Source organism: Cebus imitator, unplaced genomic scaffold (genome assembly GCF_001604975.1).
Source record: "Cebus imitator isolate Cc_AM_T3 unplaced genomic scaffold, Cebus_imitator-1.0 Scaffold368, whole genome shotgun sequence".
NCBI lineage: Eukaryota > Metazoa > Chordata > Mammalia > Primates > Cebidae > Cebus > Cebus imitator.
The window spans coordinates 942313-952701 of NW_016107683.1; the positions used below are offsets into that span (position 1 = coordinate 942313).

The 10389-nt window shown below is 39.5% G+C and overlaps 1 long non-coding RNA gene across 3 annotated transcripts in view; it reads left to right on the top strand.

Annotated features, from left to right (window-relative positions):
• LOC119468020 overlaps positions 1 to 10389 on the top strand; it is a 23068-nt gene that overhangs the window by 8355 nt on the left and 4324 nt on the right. For all 3 annotated transcript variants that reach the window (XR_005196652.1, XR_005196651.1, XR_005196650.1), the window contains exon 2: positions 9729 to 9833. This is a non-coding gene — a long non-coding RNA (uncharacterized LOC119468020). The remainder of the gene's footprint in view (positions 1 to 9728; positions 9834 to 10389) is intronic.

Here is a 10389-nt window from a genome sequence, read left to right on the forward strand (position 1 = left end):
TTTTTTTTTTTTTTTTCCATTTATAATGGAAAAAAGAGGAGAGCAAGAAATAAGGTTGTGAGGTTCCTTGCAGATTCCTAAATCATGTTCCCAAACAGCTCCTGACAAGGAGGAGGAAGATGAAGAAGAAGAGCAGGAGTAAGGGGAGGAGAAAGAAGAGGTGGAGAGAAAGGATGACAAAAGTAAGGAGGAGGGGATAAAGAGGATGAGGCGGAGGAAGAGAAAGAGGAGAAGAAGGAGGAGGAGAAAGAAGAGGAAGAGGAAGAGGAAGAAGAGGAGGAGGAGGAAGAAGAGAAGGAGGAAGAGAAGGAATGAGGAATAGGAGGAAGAAGAGTAAGAGGAATAGAAGGAAGAAGAAGAGGAGGAATAGGAGGAAAAAGAGGAGCAGGAGGAAGAGGAGGAGGAATAGGAGGAAGAAGAGGAGGAGGAGGAAAATGATGAGAGTGCCCAGCCCTTGTCATCTGTTCAATACTAGTAGCGGTAGGGAAACGTATTAGGCAAAATCATATAAAATCACTGTTTTTGTAAGTAAATATGGTCAAATATCAGCAAGTGGCCTTGGTTGAACTCATCTTTCTCTTCCACTTTCCACCCTTGAGATGAGTTTCTCCTCACAACCACAGGACTCAGCACAGTTGTCTCAGTACTGCAGATATGTTCAACAACAGCACTGGCCAGGGAGCCTGTCCCCTTCACAATGACACTCTGGCCAGTAACAGCATGAGGAGCACACTACTACACTACCGAGAGCCTAAAAATGCCATTCTGGGTGGCAGTATCCATGATGACTGCTGGGAACATACAGTGAAAAAATCAAGAGGCCAGTTTCTGTAGAGAACACATTTAAATGAAGAATCTGTTAGCGATACCATGGGATTGCAACATGACTGCTTGAATAAAACATTCTTTTCCTTGTAACACAGGACAGAAAATTTTGGAACATGAAAAATGCTGCACTTCTCAAATTTTATTGCTGAAATGCTCAATTTATGTAAGGAATTTTAAAGCTAAAAGTAAATACAATGTAGCTCAGTTAACATTCAGCCTCATTATTTTTCTGCAGGTTTGTACACATGAACATATTTGCTCCTCTAGTCAATGTTTTAATTTGTCAAGCGTTATAAAGATATTTCTCTTGAAAAGTAAAATGGATATACATGGGTCTGTTACTAGACTGGCAGAATGACAGAGTATTGTTGAGTGTTGTGTAATGGCCTGTTAAAACATAATAACAAGAAAAGTAAACTATTAGTTTTGCTCCCGGTACTACCTTTTTCTTAATTTTAAGTGTAAAAGTAACATTTCAAGAGACAGGAATAATGACAATAAGACCCTTTGCCATCTTATCATGCCCAGAGCTTATAAATCAGGGGAAAGTGAACTTTACTATACAGTCATGACAAGATCATGTTTTTATAACAGAAGATTCTTAGTCTGAGGTTGCTTTAATGGGGACAGGCAAAGAGCTCAAAGGTTAGCATTGTATCCAGAACTTGATATTTTTAAATTTGGTATTTTAAATTTTGGAATAATAGAATAAAATAATAGGAGTAAAATAATAAAATACACTTTATTTATCAAAGACCCAAACCACAAGAAAATCTTCAGGGAGAAAATTCACTTGAGGCAAACTGTCATTAAGTATGATATTTTCCCTCTCTTAATATATTATAGAGTTTCTCTCATCAGTGAAGGAATTGCTTTTTAGAGCAATAAAACCCCCCGGAATAATTCAATTTGCTCACGTTAGCGGAGGGATTTTCCAATAATGAATTGAGTTTCATGAAAAAGGACACATTTTCATAGCTATGAATGGGGATTAAACCAGAAGAAACTTCCTTCCCTGTTCAGACAAGTAATTTAGTGACAATGGAACACTTTCCCTTTGTGGCCGAATCATGACAGAATGGAGATACACTTAAGGAAACAAACTATGAGAGAAACTACATTTCAGTTCTGCTCTTTGATGACAATTTAAGCCAGGAGAGGCCACACTGAGGATCCCCTGCCTGCTTTCTTCTTCCCTTACTTCCTTTCCTCCTTGAGGCCTTTTGTCTTCACTTTTCTTGTTAATTTCTTTGTGCTATAAGAGTGAAATCATGAGTCACAAGATGCAAGCCAACAGCAATCTAAACAATGTTAATAAGCATTTGTGGGAAATGGGAAAACCAGCCAAATAAATGGATAAGGTAATGATTGTATTTTCAGAGTTACAATGGCTATCCTTTGGCTATGCCAGATTCACTTTCTGCCCATTTCTCCTGAAATGTCCTTAAAAACATGTTAAAATATGCCAAAATGCTACATAAAAAGGTATTAATTGAAATATGACTAATCTCTGGGAGAAATTGCCCCTAATCTCAAAACAAGATGGATCATACTGAAGAAGGAACAACATCCAGTCATGCCTAGACTTCTGAAACTTGATAAAATGGAATGATGCTGGATAAATCACTGTTAGGCAGCAGCAGTTTTGTCTGGTATATGCATAACAACTTGCTCTTAAGTTTCACATCCAAAAACAGGGATTCTAGCAGCACCGGATGGACTGTGGGAGATGAATCTTTCAGTATCCATCACATACCTGTACATGTATCAAGACTTTAAAAATGTCAAGACTAAAGCAAAATATTCTCATCAAAAGTCAGACAGAGAATTCAGATGACTTGTAACATTTCATTTCTTAAAAAAAAGAAGAGAGATCTGAGTTACATATGAAAAATGTTTCACGATGCTAAATCTGGATGGTGGGTTTACCTGTGTCTAATTCTACAAATCTTTGGACAGAGGCATTAAGTTTGAAATATCTCATATTTTACTAACAGCTTGTCTCCCTCGCCAGACTCTCTTTCACAGCTTTAAACTTCAGAAAAAAATCAAGTTAAGAATTTCTTTTTATTCTGAAGGAAATAGGTAGTTACTCATGAATTCTGTACGCAGCCAGATGGCTTTCAGATTTTAAGGCAACTGTAAGTCTTGCTTGGACATGCGAGGTCTCTCAAAATACACCATCCATGCACCAGTTCTGAAATGTATATAAATATATTCCAGTGATAAGCGAGATGAATCAAAGGCAAGAACTTATGCATGGCAGGTAAGTCCAAGGACAAAAGGACAGCGGTGAGCAATTGACCAAGGTGAGCCCACAGAATCACATCCTAGTAACAGTTGTAAATGAAGTTGCCAAATTAAATAAGCACGTTAAACAATAGTTTTTGGAAAAAAAATCTGTTTACTGTAGCAATCATCAGGGTCTGAAATTCTGTATGAAACCAAGATTAGTCAGAAGGTGGGTGGGGAGAAATGAAACACACTAAGTATCTCACTATAAAGAAGAAAGAATAAAAAATGATGGTCCTTGAATTAGGTCATTAGAGTACATAAGGCTTTTCCAGCTTCCAGAAATATACCTTTCTCATCACTAGAAAAAATAAAAGTAGAAAAAAGGAGAAAGAATTCTGGAAACAGGTACAAACACAGAATGTACAAAACATGGCAGAACATTTTTTGGTCATGTCAAAAAATGTCTTCTTTCAAGAAATTTGCTTCCACTCCATTCTGCCTAAACAGAGAGGCTTATTCTACTTCTGTCGGCTTTGGCCTAGTTGCTTGGTCTTTCCTTTTTGTCTGTTTCTTAGCTTCAGAAATTATGCCCTCCTGTAAAATCCATATGCTCAATATAGTTTAGTCATAGAAGCTGAAGCCAGTATCCTTAACACCCCAAATCTCACTCGAAGGATTCTCAGGTGAGAGTTACAGTCCTAAAACGTTGTGGTTAAGGAGACAGGCTCTTTAGCACCCTTCCCTGTTTGACCATCCTAAAGAATGAGGTCAGATAATTTCCAGACTTCACTGATCACCACTATTTTCTTTCTGCCGAGAATATTCAAGCCTCCAAATCATGGTACATTTATCCTTTTAGCCACTTGTAACTTCAAAGACAGCAGAAACTGTAACAGGGGCCACATTAAGAGCAGTCATGGGAGAAAATCTAAGTCTTCCAAGCCCAAATATCATGTTTCTCCTTGCTGGGAGACCCAGCCTCTCACAGTCTCTGTAGGAGTTGCAGGAACCAATCTTTTCTCAGGAAATAAGGAACAGTCTCCTCTCATGCTGTTTCCCAAATCATAACCTTGTTCTTTTATTTAGCTATTCCCAGATTTAAGATTTATTGTCCTTGAAGACAGGAACTGTTTCTTGCCCTTCCTGATTCCCAATAGATTGGGCACATTTTCTTCTACTTAGAAGGCTGAATAAATATTTGCTGAATGGATTTAAAATTGATAACTGAACTGCTTGAGTTCACCATGTTTTAGATTACTCAAGAGGTTAGATGTCAGGTTTTATAATTAGAAAGATGGTCACCTCTGTGATGCCAATACTGTCAGACTAGACAAGAAGATTCAGAAAATGTATGTGTTGAGTGGCAGGTGTGGAGTTGGGGGAGCAGCAGAACTACTTGAAAACACTGGAATTATTCCAGCCAAGGAAGAGAAGGTTAAGAACAGCATGGCAGGATAGGACAGTGTGTTGGAGAGAAAGCATTTATTTCATGTAGAAGGTACAAAAACACAGGGTAACAGATTTACATGTGATTGAGCCAAAGGAAGGATTTCTAAACTCAGTGTTAAACCATTTAGACAGGTGCCCTGTAGACTCTTTTTCCTAGAGAGCTTTCAAAATGGAATTGCCATATATCCCTTCCATATGGCTTAATCACAGGGCTTTCTGGGAAGGTATGCATAAATTCAACACCATATTTTTTTTGTCATTCTGAGAATCTGTGGTACGAGCAACATCAAACATGAGCTTTGCAACAACTCAACTCTGAACAATCTGATTTTCTTTTAAAATACATAGGCCAGAGTAAAGTTCTAAATCAAGTCTTTTAGTGAGGATTTAACTAGGTTGTGTTTGAAAATATTAGCCAGTGTGTGGCACTGCTTATTGTATACATTGGAGGAATGTCCAGGTGTGGGGGCTCTGGGAGGCACAGGAGGAGCCAGTGAGGTTTTCTGTCTTTGTCAGATGCAATGAATTGCATTCACCAGGCACCTTCTTTAAATGTGTTATGAAAGTGACACAGTGTTTACTTTCCATTATGAGAAAGTACATTGCTGTGCAGGCTTGGAATTAACTGTTGTCGTTTGATTACCTAAAGGATAACACACTGGGATATGACTACAATCATCCCAGTTATTCTCCTGGATAAAAAGGGACACCAAATTAATGGCCCCTTAGGCATCCCCGCAAAGACAAAAAAAGGAACAGGGATGGCCCTGGGAGTGAGGAGTGTGAAAAGTAAAGAATAAAATCTTAGTTTAATTTTCTAGACGACGCATTTGAGGGACGTGGGAGGGAATCAACTCCAAAGCAGTCATAGCCCTTCATTTCCCCTGACCCTGATCTTTACCCAGAGCATGGCAGAGACAGGAAGATACTGGAACAACGCTGTAAGGAGTACAGCTGCTTTCTTCTGTGTGTTTGCGGAAAAGAAAATCATGTTTTTGTCGTGAACAATTATGTGATTTCAATTTGAATAGGAAACAAACACTCTCTCTTCCACAAGTAGGGATGTGTTGTCACTCAGAAAACCCTCCACTTAATAAGATGACGAGAGATTTCTCAGCACAAACTACCAACTTCAGAGGACTGGGGCTGAAGGTGAGGGCATTTGTAGGATCACTTGTCTAGGCCTGCCCACTTGGACATGTGTATATAAGATCTTTATGTACCATCTTATGCAAAGAGCAGACAGAAGCCCCCAGATCTCAGGCTTGAGGAAGTGAGCAGACAATGGCATCATGGCACAGAAGCGCAGGTTAAACTCAAGGTTTCATGAAAGGGAACCAGTTCACACACAAAGCAAGTGTTTGCTCTGTGTCTCATCCGGGAGAGTAACCCATTGTGCTCAGAGACTCACCAAAAGGCCTGTTTCTTTTTTCTCACCTGAGGTTGGTCACCAGATTAGCCCAGGGAGATGGCCCCTGAAAGGAGCAAAGGAAAGAGTGGCCCTTGGGCCCAAGCTAGTTAACATTGGAGTCAATATCTTTCCTTTTAGTGGAGAGTGAAGGATTCTAATAGAGTCATCCTGTGGCCTCTGGGATCCTCAGGTTGGAAGGAGTAGGGGGTTGGTGCTTGTTTCTGTGTCTAGCTGGGAAATTCCTGCTGGTGGGCCAGCAATCCCAAGCTTTTTGATTGCCTCAGCTTCTGGTGGAGGCAGGGAGGTCCACTGCCTGACCGATCCCCCCACCCCCGCCGCCCCCGACCTCAGCCACGATTGCCTCCTAATTGCCATGCAGGCTTGAAATTAACTCTTTTCCTTTGATGGTGGAGGCAGCTTCTGGTGGAGGCAGGGAGGTCTACAGTCCCCTCTCCCCATTGATCTTTTTTATATCAGCCTTCCCCCACTTGGTTTATGAATTTTCTTTTTTGGAAGAGTGCTTCTTCCTTGGCTTGTACTGGGTTAGGCTGCTAGAATATTAGATCCTACCTGGATGAATGAATAAAACAGATGTATGCAGCCAACCACAGGAGGTCAGAGGCTGTGCCTGGCCTGTTGAATATAACAGGCATTAAGTAGAATTACTGAATAAATAAAGGAAAAAAGGAAGGAAAGAAGGAAAGAATGTATTCAGCCTCCTCTAAGGATGGCAGTAAAATATTCTCTCATCCATCTCACTCTCATTTGGAGAAGACCCGTTTGTCAAGTGTGTGAGAGTCTCTGCAGGTGAGGGTGAAGAGTCAAAGAGGGTACATATTGTATACATAATTCTGATCGGTGGCAGGACATTTTACATTCTTTGTCTCTGAGCAGACAATGGCAGTTTAGTACAGAAGCACAGGTTAAACTCAAGGTTAACCCAAACTTAACTGTGAAAGTTGAATGCCACCTCGCCAGAGCCTAGCACAATGGGAGAGCTCTCACTCATTATCCTACAGCCTTATCAATTCGCTTTCTCCAAATTAAAGGTTGCTGAGAAAATCTGCCATCCATTCACATATATGAAAGGAAAATAAATCTTAGGGCCCCCTGAAGAGAAAAGTCAAGATGGGAATTGCTCAGGGCAAACTGCCTTCCATTCTATTCAAAGTTACTCCCCTGCTCACTGAGATAAATGCGTATCTGATTTCCTCCTTTGGAGAGACTAATCAGAAACTCAAAAGAATGTACCCGTTTGTCTTGTATTTACCTACTACCCAGAAGCTGTCTCCCCACTTCTAGTTTTCCCGCCTCTGCCTTTCAAGACTGAACCAATGTTCATCTTACCTGTGTTGATTGATGTCTCATGTCTCCCTAAAATGTATAAAACCAACTGTATGCTCTGACCACCTTGGGCACATGTCTTCAGGATCTCCTGTGGCTGTGTCATGGGCGCGTGTCCTTGACCTTGGCAAAATAAACTTTGCCATCCCCAAAATAAATTAACTGAGACCTGTCTCAGATATTTGGGGTTCACACAAGAAAGTGTCAGTCATACAGCCCTGATGATTAAGTTGAAGGAAAGCTGAATTACTGCTTGCCCAGATCACTGCGGTGGCCTCTACTTGCTTAAGGCAAGTCTACATTAGTTGTTCACCATTATGGAGCCATATCTTTAGATGTATCCTGCATTAGGACTCTTCTAGAAGGAAGCTAACACTGCTAGTACTCCAGAGAAGTGCAAACAAGCTTCTGGGTGGCATTCAGCTGAGGAAATGTGAATTCAGGAATTTCAGATATGAACCTCCATCTCCATCCTACATACATGCAACCATGCATGCACGCAAACACACACGTACACACATAGACCACAAATACATTGCACGTGCACAAACGTTGCTCCATTTAAACAAGCATTCTTAATTTATATCTGAAATGTCACTCTCATCTGAAGAAGTGCATGATGATGCTTTTTTGGTTTTAGAGACAGAAGAAAGAAGAGGAGAACATAATAGACATAATCCCGTAAGTGGAGAGGCATTCCACAGAGTAGGAAAACCAACACATATAGTGAGGGGAGGGGTCAGTGAAGAGTCATTTCCACGTGTTTGTCCTGCAGACATCAGAAAATCAGAGCCGTCACACTGCACTCAAAGTGACTAGCCTCAAAATGCTGGACTATTGGCTACATCTCATTTGGAGAAGACACACTTGTCCAAGTGTGTGAGTTTCTAGCAGGTGAGAGTAAACAGGCAAAGAAGGTGCATATTATGTACATAATTCTGATCAGTGGCAGAATAGTTTGCATTCTTTGTCCCTGAGCAGACAATGGCAGTTTAGCACAGAAGTGCAGGTTAAACTCAAGGTTAACTCAAACTTAACTGAGAGTTGAAAGCCACCTGACAGAGCTAGCACAATAGGAGAGCTCTCCTTCCTAAACACAATCCTGCTTCTTCCCACCTCCCGTTCTCCTAATGTATCTATAGGGGAAGGTATTTCTCCAGTTGGTATTCAAATGGAAGCCAACATCAAGTCTGTAGCTTTTTTATGTGGTCCTGTGCACAAACCCAGGGATTAGAATAAGCCTCAACAAAAGCCACAGGGAAGGAGCATAAAAAAATGATTCTAAACCTCACCTCTGCCCAGCTGACACCTGTAAAGCACAATTGTGTTTTAATGATAACTCTTCGGAATGGCTCAGGTAAATATAACGCCATATGCAAGGCTTTCAGATGGTGGCAAATGCCATCAGTACTTATGATCCCTGTAGGTAGGTTTTCTCTTGCTGTGTTGAAGCTTGAATGGAATATAATGCACCATTAAGGCTGCCCTAGAAGTACAGAGAGCGGTTGTTGCATAGTTAAGTGAAAAGGCAGCATTTTATGTCTGATAGAGCAGTCATCTTGCAAACAGCAAATTGGTAGAGAGACGCAGGGGAAAGAGATGTAGGGAGAGTAGCCTCAACAGGAGAGAGAGATGGAAGTCGGAAAGTTACTTTTAAATAACATACTGTACTTTATCAAGCTTTTAGAGAAAAAAAATGCAGATTCTTTTCCAGGCTTAGATATAAGGTGCCTGTCTCCCACCCTTCTACCCCAGCACCGGCAGGAAAGCCACTATGATCACCACAGCCATTGTTAGTAAGAAGGGGGCAAGTGGACAAAAAATCCACTTTCACTACAGTAAACAAAGCGAGTTTAGCCCGTCACAGTGAATGATGAATGGCTACCTATCACCTTCCTAGGGAGAGAGAAACTGAAGATTGTGTATCAATTTTTATAATTTTAAGGCTGAAAGATAATAACTCTGCAGAAATGGAGCAGAGTATATAAAAATCCCCCCTGAAAATGTGATTACACGTAAAAATCCATAAAAATGTACAAAGTGATAGATGAACCAAAACTAAACAAATGCAGTTTTTTATCCTTTTGGAACTGAGCAGAAATAGCATATGTAGAGAGAATGATTTTATTTTGTATTTTTAAAAGAACTATTTGGAACTTAATTGAATTATATTTCTGGTGGGAATTGAAATTTTCAGATGGAATATTGGATTTTATTTTAAATTGAATTCTATATTGAAGAGATGAAGAACGAACCATCAGTGAAATATTAACAATAAAGTTGACACATTTCAATAAACAGCTAAAAGAAGCTGAGCACAATAGAAGCTAGCATAATTTCTTTCTACACTCTCCTAAACCCCCAAAGGGTCTATATTAACTATTCTTGATAATTTGGATAAGGAAATCATCTTTGGTTGATTTTAATTAAACCCACTTTACATTTATATTTATTTCTAGAGATTCTTAAAACAGATCAAAACTCAATCATTTTCCTGTGGTCATCCTGCTGAATCTACTGTTTCCCTTACACCTTCAACTTCATATTATTAGTGAATCTAGAACAGGTATTGAAATGCATGTCTCATTTTGCAAATTCCTCAGAAGTTACCAAGTTAATCCTGGATTCTACATACTAGGTCTTTCCAATATATATTAGTTTTATTAAATTATTTTGTTTGAGTTGCGCCTTCAGGAATTTTATGACTCTCCATTTGGTAAATTCAATCAATATCAATATGTATAATAAAATGTGCTTGCATTTTTGCATCTAAAAATAATACTAACCATTTGTTTAATAATTAGGGTTGATGAGAAAAATGCCTTTCTTTTCTCAACTTTGAAAATCTTGTGTCAGAAGTCCTTATAGATCTATTCATAAATTTTTAACTCATATATCAGCTAGTATGGACACCACTTTATAGTATAATCGAGGTTTGTTTGTTTTTTTTCAATTTCCCTGGAATCTGGGTAAAGTGTATTGTAAATACAGTGCTTTGCTTTCTTCCTTCCTTTCTTTCTTTTTCCTCCCTCCCTCCCTTTCTTTCTTTCTTTGTTTCCTTCTCTCTCTTCTCTTCTTTCTTTCTCTCTTTCTCTTTCTTCTTTCTTTCTTTCTTTCTTTCT